The sequence below is a fragment of the Hippopotamus amphibius genome, chromosome 5 (assembly GCF_030028045.1).
Source record: "Hippopotamus amphibius kiboko isolate mHipAmp2 chromosome 5, mHipAmp2.hap2, whole genome shotgun sequence".
Taxonomy (NCBI): domain Eukaryota; kingdom Metazoa; phylum Chordata; class Mammalia; order Artiodactyla; family Hippopotamidae; genus Hippopotamus; species Hippopotamus amphibius.
This window is the reverse complement of record NC_080190.1, coordinates 78657464-78683055: the sequence shown is the minus strand read 5'-3', so window position 1 is coordinate 78683055 and position 25592 is coordinate 78657464. Positions and strand designations below refer to the sequence as shown.

The following is a 25592-nucleotide window of genomic DNA, read 5'->3' as shown; positions in this document are numbered from 1 at the left end:
TGTTCGCATCTCTTTTAAACTGAAGACAGGTGGGTGTGTGGGCTGTTGTAGGGGACACAGCTCACCTCTCTGCAGGGTGACAGCCAGTTATATAGGCTGGACTCCCCAGGGAGCTGTTCTCCTGTCTCCTCTTGTATTCTCTTCAGCTTGCTTTGAATCAGGATTCCTCTTGGCATTCACGTGGATTATTGATAGCATGCAGTACTTCTTATCCAGACTTGCCAGTTGCTCACCGGAGACGACATATAGTTTTCTATCTAGAGTTTTTTGATGAGATGCTTCTTCGGTTTTCTTTAAAAACCCCATTAAAAGTGTCATTTAATTAACACAAACCATTTATTGCAGCATCCCAGATAAAGGATTCATTCAAAGATTTAAATGATGCAAGAATTTTTAAAACATACTTTAAAACATAATTTTCCAGCAAGGACACCAAGATGCATCAGGAAATTAAATGGGAAGACTAGAATTCTAAGCCAAAAAAAATTTTTTTACTTGAGCCTAAGATGCTAATTAACAGGAAGTGTTTCTTATTCATAAAAATCCATATATTGGAGACATCGTAAGAAGGGATCTTTGGCAACTCACCTAGACAGCATCACCTTTCACACAATCTGCTGGTCAAGCCTAGAATTCAAACATGTCCTTATCTGTAATAAGTGAACTCCTAAATTAGATTGGTATATTGCTAGAAACAATGAATCCCTAAATTGGATTAAATCATTCTCAGAAGGTAAAATATCCCAGATTTTAGGTTTCACGTTTATGTTTTAATGAAGAATTTCTTTGATTAAACACAGAAGTGCATTAGCTTGGTCAGCCTTCACGCTATCAATCACATATACACTTCGTGATTTCAGTTCAGGCTCTTAATGATCTGCATATTTGGCCTTTTTCTTTTGTGAGCTAATTTTAATGTGGGGTATAGTTATATTACCCCACATTACTTCCCCAAAATCTTAGAAATATTATGAGAGTCTGTGGGTGTCCTTATGTCCACAAGGGTGCATGAGAACGTGGTTATATACTCTTCGGGTTGCTTTCTTACATTGCTTTATTTTGTCTTCAGAGCAACCTGTGAGGCAGACAGGGCTAGAGATGTTACCATTTTGCAGATGAAGTAACTAAAATACCCAGAAAAGCTATATTATCTCTACCCAACATGGAATAGTCATATGTCTCAGGTGTGTTATATAAGAGGATCCATATTCCAGATCCTCAAGTTCCAGCTAGAGGGTATAGCTCTGAAGATAGAAAAACTCAAAACAAAAAAAAAAACCTCTCCAAAAAGGAAATATGAATATGTTATTTAACAAACATATATATATATAGTGCTTACCATGTGCCAGAAACTACTCCAAGAGCTTTATGAAAAGTAACTTATTTTATTGCCATAACAACCCTGTGAGTTAAGTGCCATTTTTTTATCCCCACTTTACAGATGAAGAATCTGAGGCACTGATGGATGAAGTTGCTTACCAAGGTCATCAACTATAGTTAGTGACTGACGAAGCTGGAATTTGAACTGGGCAGTCTGGCTCAGGGTCCATGCTTCATTCATGCTGTTGTCTTCCTTCATTCTCACAGAACCAGTTAAAGAGTGACCTCAGGTCTGTAGTAGCGATGTTCCTGGCAATAGTTCCCTTTGCCAAATAGACCAGCAGCAACAAGCAGGATCAGGAACTGGCAGTAAGAAAAAACTTAATAAATGGCCAAAAGAAACCTCAGAATATTCAGTTGTTTCGAAGCACAATGATAAATCCCTGTAATGTGTATGAGGTGGGGGTGGGGGGAGCAGCTGAAATTCCTTAGACGGACAGGCAAAGAAAATTTGACTGTAATTTAGCAATAGACTGGCCAAAAGAGAGAAAATTAGGATAAAGGAAAGTAATGAAAGACATAAAACAGGAAAAAATTTAAAGCTCTTATGTTCAAGATCCAGCTTTTGAGGATATCCATGATTCCTAGTTTTTCATTTGTTTTACTCCTGTATTTTAAATGTCTTGGTTGTATTTAAAAAAAAAAAAAAATCTGTTGCATATGTAGGCTTCTGATTTTGCTATTGCCTAGATTGGTATTTAAGTATATGGATTAAAAGATCAGTCTGTACTTCAACTTGTCTTTCAGTTGCATGTTTTAGAAAAGTGTCCATTATGTCTATGCCCAGCCCACACCAAAAATTCATATTGGACTTCCCTGGTGGTGCAGTGGTTAAGAATCCGCCTGCCAATGCAGGGGACACAGGTTCAATCCCTGGTCTAGGAAGATCCCACATGCCTTGGAGCAACTAAGCCCGTGCACCACAACTGTTGAGGCCATGTGCCACAACTACTGGAGCCCATGTTCTGCAAAAAGAGAAGCCACTGCACTGAGAAGCCCGCACACCACAATGAAGAGTAGTCCCTGCTCTCCGCAACTAGAGAAAGCCCACGCACAGCAATGAAGACCCAACACAGCCAAAAATAAAAAATTTTTTTGTAAAATTCCTATTATTGCCACCTACGTAGTAGCCAAATGACTCAAACTGCTTTGTGGGGAACAGAAAATCTTCACTGTGGAGCTTAAGGAATGCAAACGTTCCTTGTCAATTTCAACCATTGAAAGACACAAATACTCTCCTAGGATTGAAATTTCAAAAAAAAAATTCTATGTTAATATGTATCTGTTATGATCAGACATCGTGTTAGTGGGTGGAAATGCAATGGTAAGCAAAACTGACACAGTCCCTGGCTTGACTTTAGAGAGGGAGGCAGATATTAATCAAATGATACTTTATATATAGAGAGAGAGAGTCACACACTACAGGTTGAAGAATATACCCAGAGATCTGAAGAAGTGGTAATTAAGCTGAGACCTGAAGGATAGGTGGGAGTTAGCCAGGCAGAGTTCAGGAGAGAACCGGGCACACTCAGGTCCAGCGGGGTTGAGGCAGTGTGAGTAAGGAATGCCACAGCATGACATGAGTTTGGGTAAGTGGCACAGCTTTGGGCACGTCAGGAGTTTGGCTTTCATCCCAAGTGGGATGGAAGCCACTGAAGGGTGTAGAACAGGGAAAGGATGCAGCCCAGTTTCCATCTTAATATCACTTGCAACAGAAGGACATACAGACACCACGTTTACAACTGAAATTCACTTCAACGTCAGGATAACTAGGCATCAATGACTGAACCCAGGCTGCCAGGCACTGCGGGGCACAGCTGTGTGGTGGAAGCCAGCTGCCCTGTGGTGAGCTGCCCTGCCGTGAGCTGCCCTGCCGTGAGCTGCCCTGCCAAATGGCCCCCAGGGCAGTGAACTGAGAGCAGCCTCCAACCAAGAGCCAGTGAGGACCTAATTCTGCCGACAGCCTCGTGGGTGAGCTTGGGTGTAGATCCTGCCTGGCCAAGCCTCAGATGAGACCACTCCTGACAGACCTGGAGGCAGAGGCATTCAGTAAGTGCCCAGATGCCCAGCTCACACTGCGCTTTGGGTGATTTCTTGTGTAGCAGGAGATAGCTATCCCCTCTGTCCTACTCCATAGTCCATTCTTCTAACTGCTACACTGTAGAAAATAAAAGAATCACTGATTCAAAAAGAAATCACTAGCAGTTGTAAGGAACACAGAGCTGGGGAACCAGGTAAGGTCATTGCAGTTGTGCAGGGGAGAGAGGCAGGCAGCATGGGCCAGAGTGGCCACAGTGGACATGGAGTGAAGGGGACAAATCCAGTGAGTATTTCAGAGCCAGATTTGGCCAGATTTTGTCCTGGGTTGGATGGGAGAAAAGAAGAAACGAATCATGGGTAACCCCAGTGCTTCTGGCAGGAGCAATTTCGTGGCTAGGGTTGCCACTTATTGTGATGAAAATACTAGAGGAAGAGGAGGTTTGGGGAAAAGATAAAGAGTTCAGTTTGGAGCCTCTTAAGTTGGAGGTGCTTATGAGAGAACCAAGTGAAGGTGTCAGGCTGGCCTTTAGAGAGGGACAGACGCCTGGTGCTCAGGAGAGATCGGGCCTTGACCCACTGGTTCAGGAGTGTTTTCATTAGAGTGTTTTCTGGCACTCAGGAAAGAAATAGGACTCCAAGTGGCTTTAAAAATAAGGAATCTTTTTGGTTCACATAACCGAGTCTAGAGGTCAGGTGGGTCTCGTGCGCAGAAGGCTACCAACGACGAGGGCCAGGCATTCGTGTCCAGTGGGAATGTGACCTTACTTTTCATTCCTTGCCCTTAAGAGCAAGGAAAAAAAATTTCTGGAAGTGCCGTCAAACATCTCCAGTTTGGACTGGGCCTGCTAATCACTGAATCAGCCCCTGAAAAGGGGAAGAATCATTGGCATGTAGTTGGAATTGGAAACCTTGCAAAGAAATATGATGACCAATGATAATCAGGAGGTGATCAGGGCTTAAGTCTATGCCTTGAAGTTCTCTGACATTTACAGGTCAGAAAGAAGTTACAGCCAACAAGGGGATAAAAACCGGAAAGGGCACCATTCCAGAAGCCTCGGGGGGAAAATACTTCAAAATCAGAGTGGTCAGCTGTGCTACCAAGAGTTCGAAAAAGGTAAGGATCCGAGAGTATCCATTAGATGTGGTGGGGAGGGTGGTGGGGACTGACACTCTGAGCACTAGGAGTTCTGATTGAGTAACAGACATAAAAAGAACATTGAAACTGAGAAGTAGAAAAGTAATAGGAAACAAATATGAAGACTGTGAAGGTGACACAAACAGCAAGGGAGGAGGGACAGACTTTGTACTGCAGTGCTAGCACAACTGGCTAGCCACAAGGAAAACATAAAATTAGACCCTGACCTCCCAATAGGTGAAAATCAATTCCAGGTAAATTAAATCCTGAGTGTGAAAGGCAGAATATAAAGCATTTAAAAGAATATCCTCATGGCCTTGAGACAGGAAGACATTTCTAAAGAAACAAAAGGCCCTAACTAAAAAAAGAAAAGACTGATAAATTCAAAAACATCCATTCATCCAAAGAACCACCAAAAGAACTAATGCCCAGGCTATGAATGCGAGCAGCTACTTGTCACACGGGAGGGACAGAGACAAACCTCTGGAGCCACACTGTGCAATAGAATCAGCTGTGAGGAGGGCAGCGTTCTCTAGTTCTGTTCTGTCCTGTCCTGTGGAGTGTTCTGTGAGGTTGGGAAGGTTCTCTAGTTCTGTCCTGTCCTGTGGAATGTTCTGTGAGGACAGGAATGTTCCCTAGTTCTGTCCTGTCCTGTGGAACGTTCTGTGAGGTTGGGAGTGTTCTCTAGTTCTGTCCTTTGGAATGTGCTGTGAGGAGAATGTTCTCCAGTTCTGTCCTGTCCTCTGGAATGTGCTGTAAGGACAGGGATGTTCTCTAGTTCAGTCCTATAGAACGTTCTGTGAGGTTGGGAATATTCTCTAGTTCTGTCCTGTCCTGTGGAATGTTCTGTGAGGACAGGAATGTTCTATAGTTCTGTCCTGTCCTGTGGAATGTTCTGTGAGGACAGGAATGTTCTCTAGTTCTATCCTGTGGAACATTCTGTGAAGATGGGAATGTTCTCTAGCCCTGTCCTGTGGAATGTTCTCTGAGGACAGCTACCCGGGGTCTGGGATGCAGGCTTACATAGCCCAGGAACAGACACCAAATCATCCACGGCAACAGTGTTCACCGTTTCCCAAAGCTGGAAACAAACTAACTGCCCGTGAGGAGAAAGGATGAATACGTTGTTGAGTAGGTCCGTGGTGATAAACTACAGCAAGAAAAAACAGAGAGATCAGAGCAGCAAGTAAGGACATGCATGTAGACATGCACGCACCTCACAGCAGTGCATGAAGAGAAAGACAGACTGCTTCCACAGAATGACTCCATTTACACAGAGTTCAAATCCCACAAAACTCTGTACTTTGTAGTGCGTGTTCAAAGACCACCAAACTGTTAGAGGGCCAGTGTCCTGATCAGGAGGGGCTGCTAGCATGCCAGGGACGACTTAGGTGGTGGTGACTCCAGAGGATGCTTGAGAACTATCCATTATGTGGTGCAGGGAAGTTTTATTTCATTATGTTTAAAATGTTTCCAAAAGAGTAAAAAGTTGAGGCGGGCATGGCGGGTGAAGCTGGTGCAGGCGGCTTTTAACGGGGGCAGAGACTGAGCTGTATGGAAACAGAAAGAATGGTTTTGTCTGCCTGCTTGTTTGCTTTTGTTGCTTTTAATGAAAATTCCTAAAGCAGGGGCTTTCAGACTTTTAGAGCTCAACCTACAGGAAAAAATATATTTTATACTGTGACCTAGTGCACATATATACAGGGTTTCATTGAACCTAAGACTCCATCGATTATGAGAGGCATTTTTTAAGCTGCCGTCAAATGATGAACTATGCTTTCATTTTGCTTATAAGTTTTATTTTATTTTATGTTTATTTAAAGCACTTTCAGACTTACATAGTCTTATAACATAAGTGAAACATAATGATATGGACGTTTCTAAAACTTCCTCACCTTGAGTCCAACTTTTCAAGTCAGTCCTCTCAGTATCTAAGTTTTCCCCTCTGTGCCCTCAAATACACCTTGGATGGAGCATCTTAGGAGAAGACTGTTGTTCCCAGGATTTTGTTCGACACCACTGACACCCATCCCGTAAAGCTTGATGTCGACACCTTCTTTATCTTGGTGTCAACAAAAGCGTGCAGAAAATAACCACACTTCTTATTCCTTCCTAAATGATCCTGAAATACTGACAGAAATGAGTGGCTGCAGCGATGCGTGTGTGGCAGCTGGACTGACAACCTTATTCACGTGTCACAACCACCACCTCACTGAGGACAGGTAAGGTGCCATCCACATGTGAGGTCCAACCTCTCCTGAGTCCAGAAATGTTCAAAAATGTGTCTTAGACCCAACAGAGTACAGCACATAGAAAACCATTTTTATGTGTGATGTACTGTGAGATACAATTTTCAACACTGGTCACAACCCACGCATTAAGTTCGTGGCCCATGAGGGAATTCCCTGGTGGTCCAGTGGCTGGGACTCCACACTTCTGCTGCAGGGGGCACGTGTTTGATCCTGGGTGAGGAAAAACAGGCAGAAAACTAAGATCCTACCAGCCACACGGCCAAAAGAAAGTTCATGACACACACGTGAGGCCATCACTGCCCAGGGCCCCCCAAACGCTGGCGAGAGGAGCCCGGAGTGGGGAGGAGTGGGCAGGAGGGGAGATGGTGGGAGAGCTGGGGAGCGGGGTGGGGGCCTGTGAATAATAGAACGAGCTTCAGGACCCACCTGTGTTGGACCACTGGGATTATTTCTGCATTAGGTTCTGTTCACGTCACTCAGCTTTGATGACAGATACGCTGCCCAGAGCAAGCGGCGTCGCCTCTCTGAACTTGAGATTGTTTTTTCAAAACATAAAGGAAAAAACAACAGAACGAGAGAGTTGCCTTCATGCGGGTCATCTTGTCTGGGTACAGTTCCGGTGACTCTGGCGCCTTCAGCCTGGACTTGAGGCTCCCGTAGCCCTGCTGTGCTGCTTTCCTCTGGTTTCCAGGAGAAACATCAGATGTACAAGCTACACCCTGCAGCAGTACAGACCCAAATTCAGATGCTTTGAAATGCACATACCTGTAAGAAAGAAATCTGGGCTTTTGGGGGGTTGGGGGAGAAGGGTATTTAATCAACTTGCTTAGTTTGGGCTGGTGCAGGGGTGGGACCCCAGGGTCTCTTTGCAGAAGGATCTCTGGGGTGTGAAGAGACAAGTGTGCTGCTGAACTCCAGCACCGCTGAGCTGAGGCACAGCCCTGGGGACGTCACTTGGCTTCTCTGAGTCTGTTGGTTCATCTGTCTCTTTTTTTTTTAATTGGCTGCATTAGGTCTTCGTTGCTGCACGCGGGCTTTCTGTAGTTGTGGAGAGTGGGGGCTACTCTTCATTGCGGTGCACAGGCTTCTTATTGCGGTGGCTTCTCTTGTTGAGGAGCACGGGCTCTAGGCGTGCGGGCTTCAGTAGCTGCAGCACGTGGGCTCAGCAGTAGTGACTCACGGGCTTAGTTGCTCCGGGGCACGTGGAATCTTCCCAGACAAGGGATTGCATCCCTGTCCCCTGCATTGGCAGGCGGATTCTTAACCACTGTACCACGAGGGAAGCTCTGGCTCATCTCTGAATGTGGAGAAAAGGAATTGAAGTAGCATTTAAGACACTTAGATTTTAATAGTCAAATGATGCCACGGTACTAACTTAGAAATACAAAGTGAGGGCTTCCTAGGTGGCGCAGTGGTTGAGAATCCACCTGCCAAGGCAGGGGACACGGGTTCGATCCCTGCTCCACAAAGATCCCACATGCCGCGGAGCAACTAAGCCTGTGCGCCACAACAATTGAGCCTGCGCTTTAGAGCCCGTGAGCCACAACTATTGAGCCCACATGCTGCAACTACTGAAGCCCACGCGCCTAGAGCCCATGCTTCACAACAAGAGAAGCCACGGCAATGAGGAGCCCGCGCACCACAACGAAGAGTAGCCCCCCACTCACAACTAAAAAGAAGGCCCGCGCACAGCAAAAAAGACCCAACACAGCCAATTAAATAAATTAATTAATTAAAAAAAATACAAAGTGAAAAATCTAGCATATCTCTTACCCACATATGGAAAAGTCAACAAGTGTGCCTAGAGAAATCAAACTTCAACTCAAAAGGTAACAAGAGGTGATGAAAATTGTGGTGCATGACTCTGTGAATATACTAAACACTATTGGTTGGTGAATTTTAAAGGGGTGAATTAAATCTCAATAAAGCTGTTACCCAAAAAATTCAGAAGGAAGATCCTGCATCCAAATGATGTAAGTGCCCTGTAATCGGCACGCAAAGGCTTCCTGAAGCAGGAGAGGAAGCCTCATGGCAAGGACAGCTGCACAGTCACTGGGGAGACTGCAGGCAGACCCTTGACTTTGAGATTTCAGCTTCCCTTCCCACAGGACACTGAGGGCTGACCTCTCCACTAGAGGGTGACCACAAAGATTAACTCAAAGCATCGTTTTGTATAGTGAATTGTTCTAGTTTCTTCAGCTTTTGTTGTTTTTTTTTAAATCTTTTGGCCATACCGTAGGGCATGTGGGATCTTAGTGCCCTGAACCAGGGATCGAACCTGCGCCCCCTAGCATTGGAAGTGCAGAGTCCTAACCACTGGACCACCGGGGAAGTGCCTCTTCTGCTATTTTAAAAAATGGGATTTATGCTTCCTAACAGTGCCTCTCATTTCTTTTGGAGATGCATTTCTTGATTAAGGGCAATATTCCTGGGTTTACCAATGTTTCTAAGTTTCCCTCTATTTATAGATAGAGTTCAAGCCTGACTTAACCCACAAGTTGATCTGACGGCTCACTGAGTTTGTTGGTAAAATCCTTTGGCCTCTCACAATAAAACCACAGGTATGTCCAACAAGGGACCAGATACTGCAGTTCCTACTGGAGCGAAGAATAGAACACAGCAATCTGGGTGCCATCAAGCTATACGTCAAGGCCCAGAAAGGCACCACAGTAAGCCCTTGGCTTAAACTGCTTCACAACCGTCATCTTTGTTAAGGGCTAGTTATAAAAAACAGAGAAGTCAAAAGCCCACCTCTCTTTTTGTTTTAATATTTATTTATTTATTTGGCTGCGCTGGGTCTTTAGTTGCAGCATGCAGGATCTTTAGTTGCAGCATGCACACAGGATCTAGTTCTGTGACCAGGGATCAAACCCAGGCTCCCTGCATTGGGAGTGCAGAGTCTTACCTGGACCACCAGGGAAGTCCCAAAAGCCCACCTCTTAAAGGACAGAAAACGAATGTCTCCTTAATTAGAAATACTTGTCTTTAAACTTCTAATGCTCAAATAAGAATGAGATCCATAGATTCCAGTGCTATTGAGAATCTGTCACCCCCAAAGTTTAGTCTGCTCTTTGGAGAGCCCTCTTCATTTCTTATCTTTCTGGTGCTTTTCTCAGTCAGTTCCCACATTGTTTTCGAGCCTCCTGCCTTTTCTCTCCTTGCTAAGAGTTCCCGAAACGTGAAGGAACTTAGTGTCTGACTTGTGACTGTGTGAGGGGTGGGATCTGCCCACCTGCTCACAGAGCATTAAGGGTGCGGGCTCCGGAGGCAGCTCTTCCTCCGTGGTCCCCGTGGGTTCCCAGCAGGGAGGACAGCATCACGGCAGCTTCCCTCCAGCAGCTGGGGAGCCTGAAGCAGCCTTCTATTGTGACAGCCCCTCTGAGCCACGATCCAAAGCAGCGCCTTTCTGAGGACCCCCAAGATGTCCTGGCAACCGCAGCGCCTCCCTGCCCAGCCTCACCCCACCCTGCCATGCTCTGAGCAACGCTGGGATGAACTGGAGGCCAGGCGTTAACCACCCTTCTCCTCTTCTCAGTTTTTGGACTTATCCTCCCAGGGCCTTATGTTCTGATGACATAGTTCTTAGAGCCAGTGGTTAGCATGCTCGTTTTTGAAGGTCCTGGAGTGCTTCCCTCACTCCCCATCCTTTCACCTTGTTGGAGAAATGCGAGGGGTGAACCCCTTGAGGAGGTGGAAAGCGGTTCTTCTCTGCAGGGTCCCGCAGTGAAGTAGCAGGACTGGGACTTAGGTTGTAATCAATGTTAAGGCAAAACAAAGCTGTGGTAAATAATAAGATATTCACTGGGGCAATGTTCTTTTGGTAATTGGGACATTGGGGGTGGGGAGGGGAGTAGATTTTTAAAAAGGGGCAGGAGATCCTAATAAAAGCTACCACTTATAGGCTATACACTGTGTGCCAGGCATCGTGCTAGATGCCAGAGACTCCGTGATAAATCAGATGGAGCTGGTGCACCACTGGCATCTCCATCTTCCAGTTACCAGAGAGGCCTTGGTCTTAGCAGGTACTCAGACATCACTGAACTGAAATGTTTGAGTGTCAGTAGCTTAAGATCTATCTGCTTCTTGTAAGTGTGTGCAACGGTTCAAGAAATTCCTGTGAACAGTGATACCATGGATCTGGCCTATTAACAAAAACAAATACCTAGAATACTTCCAGCAGGTCAGCGGGGATAACGCAGTACAGGGCTGTGTCTACTTATGCAGTATCCTGCAAGTTCAAAGAGAATGATGTTAAGTGTGTCCAGGAATTTGAAGATAACATGAAAAATTTATTACGCTTAGAACTACGTCAACTAAGCCCTTTACATATTCGTAGGTGCCACCCACTTCTAGAAGAAGTTATCAAGACTGTGTGATGTAGGGTGAATATTCTGCACTTCCAGATTTGCTCAACTGGTATCTCCATTTTTCAGTTAACAGAGAGGTCAGCCTTGTGACTAGGAGGTACTCAGACACCTGAAACGGTTGCATGTAGGTTGAACACTAACAACGTTTGCTAAGCCTGCACAGTAAGTTGTTTTTTTCTTTCTTGATAAGTGTACCCAACCGTTCAAGAAATTCCTAAGAACATGAATGCCCTAGATCTAGCCTATTAAGGAAAAACAATTGCCTTCTTTCTTAAAGTCAACCGATTTAAAGTGATGCTCAAAATCAAGTTTGATGGCAAATTTCAATACTTTAAAACTTAACTCATTCTTGTCATGTTATATGTGATCTGACCTGATGACTTGGTCACAAACAAAAGCAGAAAATTGGCAAACTATTCTCCTTAATCATTCTTTTTTTTTGGGCCGGGGGGGGGAGGCGGTTGCTGCCTGTGGGATCTCAGTTCCCTGACCAGGGATTGAACCCATGCCCCCTACAGTGGAAGCACAGAGCCCTAACCACTGGACCGCCAGGGAATTCCTCCTTAATCATTCTTGTACTGCTTTAAGACCACATATTCTTATATTGGAGATATATGTCGTGTTTTTCTACCACTTTATGTGTCTCACCCAACCCGTGAGAAAGTGGCTGACCTTTCCAGGTATGTACAACATACAGTGCTGGCGTCAAGCTGGTCCAGCAGGACAGGCAAGCGGTGGCCAGCATGCCAGAGGCTTGGTAAGACACGCAGATAAGATCCACAAAGATGCAGAGGTTCACCCACCCCATCAGCCTGGCACCTCGGGGTACAGCTGTCAGGGGCGTGCAGGGACACACGTGCTAAGTAAAGGCTGGTCACAGCTCCTGGCATCCTCATCACAAGAGAGGAGCCTCTTTGGATTCTGGTGCCGCATTCCACCCTCAGGACAACCCCTCCAGCCCATACACCAGGTGACACGAAGGCACCCCTTCGCGTGGGGCCTAGAGCAGGAAGGAACTCTTCACTGGGCCCAGGCTGCAGGCCAAGCAGGTCTGCTCGGGCCGCACTATGCAACAGGCCCAGAGCTAGTGGAGGTGAGGCCATGAGGAGCAGACAGCCAGCTCGAGGGAGAGGCATGGTGCAGGCCCAGCTCTGGAAAAAGGCTGTCCTATCTGCTACTTGAAAAATATCAATAGCTCCTGGTTATGCTACAGGGCTCTGGAAGGGACGGAATGTCTGACCGTGGACACCAAGTGGCCACGCATCAGCACTGCCTGTCATGACCTGGGTTCTGTCAGACTCATAGGGCCAGGGGAGGCCAGAAACAGTCCATCACAAGATGGTGCATCCAGACTGAGCCCGGGCAGGACAAGAGGGCACACGTGAGCCATGTGAGCAGTAGCCAGACCTCTCCCCCCACCATGCTGCACCCGTACCCCTCCCTCAGCTGACATGAATAGCTCCACAGGGGCGGGTCCATAAACCGGTCGAAAGAGGAAGAAAGCGCCCAAACTTGATTTATGAGGGGTTGGCTCAGTGAGAAAATTCAAGCTACAAAATGGACAGCAGCTTCATTGTAGCCACACTCAGGAGTGACCTTGAAAGACAATGGAAAAGGGAAATCTTCCCCATGGGCAGTGTACTTGGTTTTGTGCGGTGAGTGAAAGGAAAAGCAGCCTGGGATGAAAATATATCTGGACTTATGGGCAGTGGGGAATGACCTGGCTGGCTATTTCTGGGGCCTGGAAGACCAAGGACAAGGAGGTCTGGGATGCAGGACCCCTACGTGAATGGACATCAGGGCGTAGGCTCAGGGTGGGAAGGCCTGGGAAGTGCATGCCATGCTTAGCAGAAAGCATCCACCGCAGAAGAGGTGCCCGCCTGTCTGCTACATTGACAGACCGACTCAGCCTGTGGACATCAGCCAGGCTTTTTCATCAGCCACCACAGCACTGAAAAGACTGATGCAGAAATGGCCTGGCCATAGTGCTGGAGATGGACAGCTGACATGAGGCACCGCATGGAAACCAATCACCAAGGCTGATCTAGCTACCGCGGCCTCTGAAAGTCCAACCTCCAGTAACTGAAACCATCCCTGAGCCCCCGGGGTGGCACTATTTTTTTGCTAGAACCAACCAGCCACTTAGTGGCAAGTTTACAGCATCCTGGGAAGGTGCATAATTTGTCCTACAGGAATAAGCACTATGCCAGGCAGGACTGCCCTTCCTGCCCACAGAACTGCAGCCAGCACCACACTTGGGGGCTGTGAAATGGCTGACCCAGCTAGCGTTCACCCTAGAGACGCACTTTAGCATCCTGCACATCCCAGCGTCAGTAGGACCCAGCCCTGGGAGGCCCTGCCCCTGGCACAGCAGAGGGGCCCATTTGGAAACAGCACTCCCCCAGGATGAGATGCTATCCTCCAGGTTGCATGCTCTGAGTCTGAGGCCTCTGTGCATCGGTGTCTCCAGTAGAGAGGATAAAAGGGTCCAAGAACCAAAGGGCAGAAGTGAGAGTGGCCAGATTACCATTCTTCTCCAGGACCTACTGGGCGCCTTCCTGCCAGCCATCCCTCCCCCTTTGCACTCGGGAGAGTCAGGGGTCCCAAAGGGAGCTCACCCTTCCCAGAGGACACAGCGAAGTTCCCACCAAGCTACAGGATACGGCTGCTTTGTACCCATGTGCCCAGACACCCAGAGGTAAGGGGGCAAGTCCCATCTTGGCAGCAGTAATTGGCTCTGAGCACCAGGAGGAGGCAGAGCTGCCACTCCACAGCAAGGACAGTGGTCACTCAGGTGGTCCACTTGGGACCTGTGGACCCTCCCCTCCCCATTGTGACAGGAACGGTCAAGTGCAGCAACCCCAACCTGAGAAGAGGATGGGACCCTCAGAAATGAGGGCTGGGGTCACACCACCAAGCCAGCCACCAGGACGAGCAGAAGTGACAGATAAGGGCAGGAGGAATTAGAAGAGAGAGTGGAGGAGGAGCCAGTGTGGATCGTCATGGCCCTGAATCCACAAGCAGCAATGTCGGGGCCCCTTGGGGATGAATCCATCCAGGCACCCTGGAGCAGCTGCTCCCCAAACAACAGGTAGAGTGAAGCCCTGTGGTGCAGGAGGCAGACGGGGCTGCCAGCGTGGGTGCCCTTGAACCTCCCTCCAAGAAAGGACTCTCTGGCAGCGACACTGTAGCCACAGCATCTGGGGGCTCCGTCCAGCCTTCTCTGTGGCCATGCTCTTCCGGGCAGCCCCCAGCCAAGGACTGGGCATCACAGTGTTTGCCCAACGTGAGGCTTCTTTAAGGGACAGCCTTGACCCTGGCGATCCCGTTGAGTGCCAGACTTCACCAGATTGCCATCCTATGTGAAGGCCCTCCCTGCCCGGTCCTGCTGCCTTCCTCCATCCCTTCCATACAGGTCAGGGCCGCATTGTGACCTGCTAGCTTCTCCTGCTTAGTTTTGCTTCCTCTCCTGGTGTCTTTCACAAGGTTTCCCCCCATGTGTCTCCTAGCACTGCCAGAACACGTCACCACAAACTGGGTGGCTGCACACAACAGCAGTTTGTTGTCTCACAGTTCTGGAGGCTAGAAGTTCGAAACTGAGGTGTCAGTAGAGCCATGCTCTCCCTGAAGGCTGAGGGAGGAATCTGCTCCAGGCTTCTCTCCTAGCTTCCAGGGGCTCTGGCAACCCTTGGTGTTTCTTGGCTTGTAGACGCGTCACCCCAGTCTCTGCCTGCATCATGAACACGGCACTTTGTCCTGTGTGTCTGCTTCTCTTCTCTTGATAACACCAGTCAAACCAGACTAAAGGACCACCCTGCTCCAGGGTGCCACCTCCCAGCTTACATCTTCATCACATCTGCAAAGATGCTCTTTCTAAATAAAGTTATGTTCACAGGTACCAGGGGTTAGGATTTCAACTTACCTTTTTTTCTTGGGGACAGAACATGATTCAACCCACACATCCCCACACACCCACTTACACTCAGTGTCTGCTTCCAGAGGCCCCAACTGACACAAAAGGTTAAAAGGTGGCTGACATGTCAATTCAGTTTATACAGAGAATTATTCAGTCATCTAGAGGGATGCATCATGTTTAACTTTGTTATTTATCATTTCATTAAAGCCCAGATACTGTGAAGCACTGTGATACGTAGATTTCTATCAGATAGAAAAGGTCAGCCCAGAGGTTATTGTCCTGTAGGACATTAACCTATTTTGTATCTATTAGCCAATTCATTTTAGTATTCCCTGGACTGACTACATAAATCTGTTCCTCAAATTCCCTTTTGAACCAGATTTGTCATCTTACTGGTTCCCACATTAATTACGAGTTGAATAAAATCTTTGACAGGTGTTCCTTTTGTACATATTTGAGAGTAAACTTCTTGACATTGTACTTTAACATCACCTTGGACCTCCTTGTGACCATGAACTCACCTCCTGCATCCCTTCTCCTGGGAGCCCTGGGTATCCCACACTGAAAGAACAGATTTCTGTGGGCCAGCCTTGCAGAAAAACCACAAACCCATAATCTTGACACCATAAACTTAATGCTCAAAGGTGACAAATTTCCATTGTGTTTCATCACCTAATAAATCTATGAAGTTGGTGACTAACAGGAAATTGAAGAATGCCACTTACCCAGTTGGTCAAATTCAGATTTTGCATGCTAGAATAACACACTGCCTACAGTTTGATAGGGCTCTGCTACCTAATTCAAACCTCACTATGAGCGGTATTACACACATTTTTACAAATGAGAAAACTGAGTCTCAAAGGAATGTAAACAGTCAGTCCATCTCACGCTACCACCTGATACAGCAGCGAGTCAAGTCCACCTTTCCATCCTCTACACCAGCTTTCTTCATGCCTCAACTGCTGAAGAGGATTCTCTTCCTCAAGGTTACAGCACACGTTTTACCCATGTTGCAAATACATGTGAATCTAATAATTATGCATACACAAAAAATAAAGAGCATCTACCAGGAATTTCTAAAGTAAATACCACCATTATTTTTCTGTATCTTAGCACAATACAAACCATTACAAACTCTAAAGTGAATCCAAACTCTAAAGTGAATCACGTTTACTCCTTTTCTTTTTTCATTGAAATATACTTGATTTACAATGTCATGTTAGTTTCAGGTATATAGCACAGTGACTCAGTTATACCTACGTGTGTGTGTATTCAGTTATATATAATATATTCTTTTTCAGATTCTTTTCCCTTATAGGTTATTACAGAATACTGAGTATAGTTTCCTGTGCTATACAGTAGGTCCTTGTTGATTATCTATTTTATATATAACAGTGTGTGTATGTTAATCCCAACCTCCTACTTTATTCCTCCCCTCAACCCCTTTCCCCCTTTGGTAACCATAAATTACTTGTCCATGTCTGTGAGTCTATTTCTGTTTTGTAAATAAGTTCATCATTTTTTTAGAGTCCACGTGTAAGTGATATCATATGATATTTGTCTTTCTCTAACTTACTTCACTTAGTATGATAACCTCTAGGTCTATCATGTTGCTGCAAATGGCATCATTTCATTCTTTTTTACGACTGAACAATATTCCATTATACATATATATGTATATATATACCACATCTTATCTATTCACCTGTCAATGGACATCAGGTTGCTTCCATGTCTTGGCTATTGTAAATAGTGGTGCTATGAACACTGGGGTGTGTGTTTCTTTTCAAATTATAGTTTTCTCCAGATATATGCCCAGGAGTGGGATTGCAGGGTCATATAGTAACTCTATTTTTAGTTATTTTAGGGAACCTCCGTACTGTTCTCCATAGTGACTGCACCAATCTACATTCCCATCAACAGTGTAGGAGGGTTCCCTTTTCTCCACACCCTCTGCAGCATTTATTATTTATAGACTTTTCGATGATGGCCATTCCGAAGGGATTGAGGTGATGCCTCATTGTAGTTTTGATTCACGTCTCTAATAATTAGCTATGTTGAGATTTTTTTCATGTGCCTGTTGGTCATCGGTACATCTTCTTTGGAGAAATGTCTATTTACATCTTCTGCCCATTTTTTAATTGGGTTGTTTGGTTTTTTTGATATTGAGCTGTATGAGCTGTTTGTATACTTTGGAAATTGATTCCTTGTCAGTAGCATCATTTGCAAACATTTTCTCCCATTTTGTGGGCTGTCTTCTCATTTTGTTTATGGTTTCCTTTGCAGTGCAAAAGCTTTTAAGTTTAATTAGGTCCCATTTGCTTTTCTTTATACATCTTTATTGGAGTATAATTGCTTTACCATGTTGTGTTAGTTTCTGCTACGCAACAAACTGAATCAGCCACATGTATACATATGTCCCCATAATCCCTCCCTCTTGAGCCTCCCTCCCACTCTTCCTATCCCACCCCTCTAGGTCATCACAAAGCACTGAGCTGATCTGCCTGTGCTGTGCAGCAGCTTCCCACTAGCTATCTATTTTATATCTGGTAGTGTATTTATGTGTCAATGCTACTCTTTCACTATGTCCCAGCCTCCCCTTCCCCACCTGTGTCCCCAAGCCTATTCTGTACTTTTTCTTTTTATTTTCATTGCTCTAGGATACGGATCCAAAAAGATATTCTTGCGATTTATGTGGAAGCGTGTTCTTCCTATGTTTTCTCCTAGGAGTTTTATAGTATACGGTCTTACAATTGAATCATGTTTCTTTAAGACAAGGGTAACATATTCCCCTACCATCTTCTCAGTCTGTGAGTATGCGGTATGGCAGTTTTGGTTTTTTTTTTTAAGAACTTTTATTGTGAATGGACTTGAGAACACAGGAGGAGAAGGTGAGGCTGGGACAGAAGTGAGAAAGTAGTATTGACACAAATATACTACCAAATGTAAAATAAATAGCTAGTGGGAAGATGCTGCATAGCACAGGGAAATCAGTTCTGTGTTTTGTGGTGACCTAGAGGGGTGGGATAGGGAAGGAGGCTTAAGAGGGAAGGGATACAGGGATATATGTATACATATAGCTGATTCACTTTGTTGTACAGCAGAAATTAACACAACGTTGTAAAGCAATTATATTCCAAGAAAGATGTAAAAAATAAAGAACTTCTATTAAGATATAATTGACATACAATAAACTGCATATATTTAAAGTGTACAATTTGATATATTTTTTTCTTATTAGTAATGTATATATGGCAATCCCAATCTCCCAATTCATCCCACCCCAACCCCCCCGCTTTCCCTCCTTGGTGTCCATATGTTTGTTCTCTACATCTGTGTCTCTATTTCTGCCTTGCAAACCGGCTGATCTGTACCATTTTTCTAGATTCTGCATATATGCGTTAATATATGGTATTCATTTTTCTCTTTCTGACTTACTTCACTCTGTATGACAGTCTCTAGGTCCACCCATGTCTCTACGAATGTCCCAATTTCATTCCTTTTTATGGCTGAGTAATATTCCATTGCATGTATGTACCACAGCTTCTTTATCCGTTCATCTGTAGATGGACATCTAGGTTGCTTCCATGACCTGGCTATTGTGAACAGTGCTGCAGTGAACATTGGAGTGCATGTGTCTTTTTGAACTATGGTTTTCTCTGGGTATATGTCCCGTAGTGGGATTGCTGGGTCATATGCTAACTATTTTTAGTTTCTTAAGGAACCTCCATACTGTTCTCCATAGTGGCTGTATCAATTTACATTCCCACCAACAGTGCAAGAGCGTTCCCTTTTCTCCACACCCTCTCCAGCATTTACTGTTTGTAGATTTTCTCATGATGCCCATTCTAACTAGTGTGAGGTGACACCTCATTGTAGTTTTGATCTGCATTTCTCTAATAATTAGTGATGTTGAGCAGATTTCATGTGCCTCTTGGCCATCTGTATGTCTTCTCTGGAGAAATGCCTATTTAGGTCTCCTGCCCATTTTCTGATTGGGGGTATGGCAGTTTTTGAGACTGGAAAGCATACCCTGAAATTGGAGACATAGAAGACCAGTGCTTGATTCAACCTAAGATGCTCAAGTGGGCTATGTGCACAAGATGAGAGTGGCTGTGCTGTGATCAGCCTACACTCCAAGCATTTGTCAGGATGGGATACACAAATGTTTCCTGTGGACAGATGTGGGTCACTCTAGAGAGCATTCTTATATGGTCATCTTATGCCCTATAGATACTCTGCAAGGCCAGAGGGGACCCAGTTGCAAGACGCTGGAGGCCAAGGCTAAATTTCTAGGGGCTGAGGAAGGAGAACCAAGTGAGCATTTCAAATAGTGATGCATCAGCCTGGATCAAGCGAACAAGGGTTCCCAACAGTAGGACTCTCCTGGGATCCCATGGTATCACCTGCCAAAGGCAACTGACTCATTAGTCAGTTTCCAACACCTACGCTGCCTGGAGAGCAGAAGGCAGCCTGAAGACGGTGCCAGTTCAAAGAGAGGCTTTCCTACTCTATATGCCTCTCTCCCCTGACCCTTTTCCAACACTGGAGGGGGTCCAAGAAACCGGATGGGATGCAGGGTCAGGAAGACCAGGAGAGAAGAAGAGGCTGAGGGCAAGACAGAGAAAGAGCCAACCCCCTGCCCTGATCCACACTGGGGAAGGGAAGGAGATCTGGTGCCGAATTAGAACTATTTCCCCAGAATAGCAGGAAATCTTTGGGTCTGCCTGACTTTTCTTCCAGGAACAAGGGAAGATTATCTCTGCTCAATAACCTTTATAAGGGCTGTAGGAGACAAAACTAAAATTGAATTTTGAGTATGTTACAAGTACTGCTTGTTTCACATACCAGTTACATGCATATTAACACCCAGTAGAAAGGAAACCTGTTTAGCTTTGGCTTAACATGCTTATTAAGAAAAGTTATCCAAAATTTGCAGAGAGGCAAAAGGGACTATCAGGTATTGTTTCTGTGTCCAGCTCAAAATTTCTAACAAGCTTGCTAGAAAAACCTTCATTTGACGTGCTACTTAGTATTGATTAGGATGTTTTACAATTCTAAAGGAGATTAACTTGAAGAAAGCTGATAGCTAGCACAGCAAATGATTATTTGTCCTAGAGTAAAGATAACCCCAAAAAGTATCGTTTATTGCTCTGTGGGAAATTAGCCATGTTTGTAGTAATGGAGTAATCTCATTCCACATTAAAAAAAAATTAAAATTTAAATTTAAAAAAAAGTCTCTCCTGATTAACATATGGACTCTTGTTCCTCAAATTCTCCTTGAAGTTTTACCATCCTGCTGGTCCCCTCGTTAATGACTTAATCAATTCTTGACACATTTTGATTTTATATTTGTATGAGATATTCATGCTTTGTAACTTTTTGAAAATTAAACTTTATAACTGTTTCCAAAACTTACTTAGCTGCCAAAATACTACTGGCTTTTTCCCTAATCTCATTAAGACCACTGACATCCCTGGGAACCATATTTCAAGGAATCTACTTTGGAAATTGCTGCGCAGGCAGTCTGTTAGCCAGGAGAACAAAGGAAGTGCCTGGTTTGTAAACAGGCATGATGACCCTTGTTGATTAAACCAAAGGAAGGTTTCAGGCAGTCCAAAAAAGACTAAAAATCGAGACAGTATCCCAATTCACATACTCCTCTCATCCCCTAATCATCCCTGAGAGTAAAGTGAGGTACTGCTCTTTAGGAAAATGCAACTAACATAAACATCCTCATGTCAAATATTTAATTAGGCATTTGAACTTTGGTATAGGTATATAGATACATGTAGGAACATATGAGGTTGTTTCTTATTTATTAAATTTAATTACTTAATTAATTTATTTATTTTTGGCTGCAATGGGTCTTCATTGCTGCTTATGGGCTTTCTCTAGTTGTAGTGAGCAGGGGCTACTCTTCATCATAGCGGGCAGGCTTCTCATTGCAGTGGCTTCTCTTGTTGCAGAGCATGGGCTCTAGGCGCGCAGCCTTCAGTAGTTGTGGCGCGTAGGCTCAGTAGTTGCAGCTTGAGGGCTCTAGAGTGCAGGCTCAGTAGTTGTGGTGCACAGGCTTACTTGCTCCACTGCATGTGGGATCTTCCCGGCCCATGGATTGAACCAGTGTCCCCTGCATTGGCAGGCAGATTCTTAACCACTGCACCACCAGGGAAGCCCCTGAGGTTGTTTTTTAATTCAAAGAGGATTCTTTTTTATCAGAGGCTACTTGGAAAAGACCAATAATCACAGAAACAAATATTAGAATTACAGGTAACCACACCACCCAGAGGGAAGTGAGCAATGTTCAGTTGTTTAACAGATTGTTTTCATTTGCAGAATCAGGATCGTACCTAACAGGCTATTAGTGTCAGCTCCTTTCTTCCTTTAACAATGAATATTTCTTTCATTAAATATTCTTCTGCATGATTTTTAATGGCCTCAAAGTAGTCCATTGTATGGAGGTGCCATAATTTATTTTATGAATCTTGAACTGTGAACCATTCCAGTTGCTGCATATCCCTAACACTTTCTTTAGGCTAAGTTCCTAGCAGTGGAACAGTGAAAGGAATTATATTTGTCAAGTTCAAAGAAAGGAAAAAACATGTTGCCAAATAGTCCTCCAAAAAGATTGTACAATTAAGAATTCTACCAATAGGTGTATGAGTGTGCTGTTTCTTTACATTCTCCACAATACTGGATATTGTACTTTTGAATATTTTGCTGAATTTTAAAAATTGAATTATAATTGATTGACAATATTGTGTTAGTTTCCAGCGCACAACAAATGATTTAGATCTATCTATTCTTTTTCAGATTCTTTTCCATTATAGGTTATTATAAGATATTGAATATAGTTCCCTGTGCTATACAGTAGATACTTGTTGTTTTAAATATTTTGGTTCATTTAATATATTGGTTAATACAACTGGTTAATTTCATAGGGAGATACTTGTATCTCATGGCGTTAATTAGCACTTAATTACTAGTTAAAGTCAATACTTTTTCATATATTTTGGCCATGTTTTCCTAGCTGTGTGTTTATTTTTCTACATGAACTTTAGTATCAGATTGATTGGGTCCTAGAAAAGATTACTGGTATTTTTATTGAGGTTGCATTAAATTCACAAATTAACTTACAGGGAACTAATGTGTTTATGATACTGAGATGTTCTATCCAAGAACACTGGATGTATTTCCATTTGTTTAAAATTCATTTTTGTATCTTTTAGAAGTGTTTCAAAGTTATTCTCATATAAATTTTGCACATTTATTTTTATGTTTATTCTTAAATACATTTTCTACATTATATTGTCTAAATGGCAATTGTGTATCTGAAGGCTCTTATTTTTTGTATGTTGATATTGTACAATATTTTGCTATCTTACTGAAACTTTTTGTTGAGTCAGCTTTATCATTGATTCTCTGAGGCTTTTAGGGGATGCTACCATATTATCTGCAAAAGAGATATTTCACTTCTTTTTTTCACAAATTCTCCTGACTCTAGTTGCTTTCCTTTTCTAATTAGCACTGGTTAATACCTCCAGTACAATGTTAAGTAGTAATGTACATAATGGGCATCCTTTCCTGTTCTCAATCTTAATAGAAATGCCTCTAGTATTTCCCCTTTAAGTAAGATGGTGGTTTAGAGCTAAGATATATGATGTGTGTGTGTGTGTGTGTGTGTGTGTGTGTGTGTGTGTGTGTGTGTATTTGATCACATCAGGAAAGTATCATCAGTTTCCTTTTTTTTTTTTTTTTGCTATTTTCTTAAAAATCAGGAATAAGAGTTGAATTTTGTCAATGATTTTTTTAAAATCTGGGGAGATATTATTTTCTCCTTAAGTCTGTTAATATGGTATATACAGCTGACCGTTGAACAACATGGGTTTGAACTGTGTGGGTCCACTTATACTTGAATTTTTTTCAATAGTAAATACTACAGTACTACACAATCCATGATTGGTTGAATGCTCAAATGTAGAGCTGGGGATACAGAGGAACTTCAGATACAGAGAAACTGTGTATATCAAGGGCCAACTATAAATTATTCTTGGATTTTCAACTGCACAGAGGGTCAGTGCCCCTAACCTGAGTGTTATTCAAGGGTCAATTGTACCATATTAATGAATTTCCAAATATTGGACCAACCTTGCATTTTAGGATTAAATTGTATTTGAACATGATGCATTATTTTATTATATGGTATTAGATTCTGTTAGTAATATTTTGTTTGGTATCTGTCAAGGGCTGAATTGTGTCTACCTAAAATGTTGAAGTCCTAAGCCACAGTACCTCAGAATGTGACTGTATTTAGAGATAGGGTCTTTAAAGAGATAATTAAATTAAAATGAGGTCTTTAGGGTGGGTCCCAATCCAATGGGAATGATTTCCTTATAAGAAGAAGACATTTGAGCCCAGACAGGCATGCGTATAGAAGGGCCATGTGCAGACTCAAGGAGAAGGTGGCTGTCTGCAAGCCAAGGAGAGAGGCCTCAGAAGAAATAAAACCTGCTCTCACTTTATCTTGAAATTCCAGTCTCCAGGAAATAAATTTCTGTTGTTTAAGCCACCCAATCTGTAGTATTTTGTTCCGGCAGCTGTAGCAAATAATAAAGTATCTTAGCCTTGATAATCATTCGTGACATCCGTCTGTAATTGTTTCTGTATCATTTTAAACAAGAATCAGTATCAATGTTATACTGGCTTTATAAAAGATTTCCCCAACATCTCTTAGTTGAAGTTCATCCTCTAATAGACTACTCAAGAGGGGCTCATAAACTCTGTATTTCCCAAGCTTTTGCATGTTCAAAACAATTTTTCTGTAGTCTTGATACTTGAAGGACAATATGGTGGGTTGAATAGTGTCCCACAAAAAGAGATATGCAAGGGACTTCCCTGATGGTCCAGTGGCTAAGACTCCTCGCTCGCAATGCAAGGGGCCCAGGTTTGACCCCTGGTCAGGGAACTAGATCCCACCTGCCACAACTAAAGATCCTGCATGCCACACGTGGTAGTGAAGATCCTGAGTGCTGCAGCTAAGACCCAGTGCAGCCAAATAAATAAATATATAAATATTTTTTTAAAAGGAAGATGTTCAAGTCCTAACCCCTGGTACCTGTGCATCAATTTATTTGGAAATTGGGTTTTTACAGAGATAGTTATCTGCAAATCTTGGGATAAGAGTATCCTGGAATTAGGATGGGCCTGAAATGCAATGACTGGTGTCCTTCTATAGAACAGAGGGTGAGAATTTAAACAGAAACACAGAGGGGAAGACCACGTGAAGACAGAGACAGACTGGAGTTATGCAACTACAAGCCAAGAATGTCGAGAGTTGCTGGCACCCACTGGCGGGTAGGAGAGGCATGGAACAGATTGTCCCTCAGAGCCACCAGAAGAGACAGATGCTGCCAACACCTTGATTTCAGACTTCTGGCCTCCAGAACTCTGAGAGAATAAATGTCCATTGTTTTAAGCCACCAAGATTGGTAATTTGTTACGATAGCCCTAGGACACTAATACAGACAGTTTGGCTGGTTACAAAATCTTTAGTTCACAGTTTTTTTTTTTTTTAGTGCGGCTCTATGGTTGCCTTACTTTGTGTATTACTTTGGAGAAGTCTGAAGTCTTAAGGCTGTCTAGTTCTCTTTTCCTTTCAAGTTATTTAACCCTTTTTGCCTGGAGGCTTTGAGAATTTTTTATTTATCTTTAAGGTCTAATCTACTACAATATGTTTCAGAATAGACCATTCTGTGTCAATTTTCTCAAGTAGCTGTGGGTTCTTTATTTTCATAGAGAATAATGGAGATTGGTATTTCATTTTATTGTTTTAGTTTATTTATTTTTGGCCATGCTGTGAGGCTTGCAGGGTCTCAGTTCCCCAACCAGGGATTGAACCCAGGCCACAGCAATGAAAGTGCCAAATCCTAACCACTAGACCACCAGGGAACTCCCCCACATTTTTCTTTTAGGTGATCTTTTGGTAACTTAAAAAATTTCTTCTTCCTTTTTTTTTTCTTATCTTTGTTTTCTTAGTTTTTAGTCAATAGTTTTAATTGACTTTTGAATAATGGTGAAAAATCCAAAAGTTACCGAAGGATACCTACCCTTATATCCCATTCACTTCTCCCCAGAGGCAACCACTGTTCCTTGTGTATCCTTCCAAATATATTCTGTGAATATATGAATATTAGTGCATGTCAGTGTACTTATATTTTTATTTTTTTACAAATAATTTTTATTTTTTACAAATACACTATACTATACACACTGTCTGGCATCTTGCTGTTTTCACTGTACATCTTAGGGTATGGTTTCAAATTGGTGCATGTAGAGCTGGCTCATTCTTTCTGAAGATTACATGGTCTTCCATTGCCTGAATGTACCTCAATTTATTTAACTAATGCCCTAATGCTAGACTGTAATTTACAGTCTTGCTATTATAAAGAATACTGTAATAAATATCTTGGTACACATTTGTCATTCCACACATGTGGGAGTGT

At 43.5% G+C, this 25592-nt stretch overlaps 1 long non-coding RNA gene across 3 annotated transcripts in view; it reads right to left on the bottom strand.

Annotated features, from left to right (window-relative positions):
* Window positions 1-1383: 1383 nt before the first annotated feature.
* LOC130853529 (uncharacterized) overlaps window positions 1384-25592 on the bottom strand; it is a 29355-nt gene continuing 5146 nt past the window's right edge. The window contains exons 2-5 of one of the 3 annotated variants that reach the window (XR_009053794.1): window positions 25197-25262; window positions 10970-11035; window positions 7234-7526; window positions 1384-1683 (exon numbers count right to left, since the gene is read on the bottom strand). This is a non-coding gene — a long non-coding RNA (uncharacterized LOC130853529). Of the gene's footprint in view, window positions 1684-6436; window positions 7018-7233; window positions 7527-10969; window positions 11036-25196; window positions 25263-25592 lie in introns of those variants that run through there. The other 2 variants (XR_009053796.1, XR_009053795.1) reach the window with 2 other exon arrangements.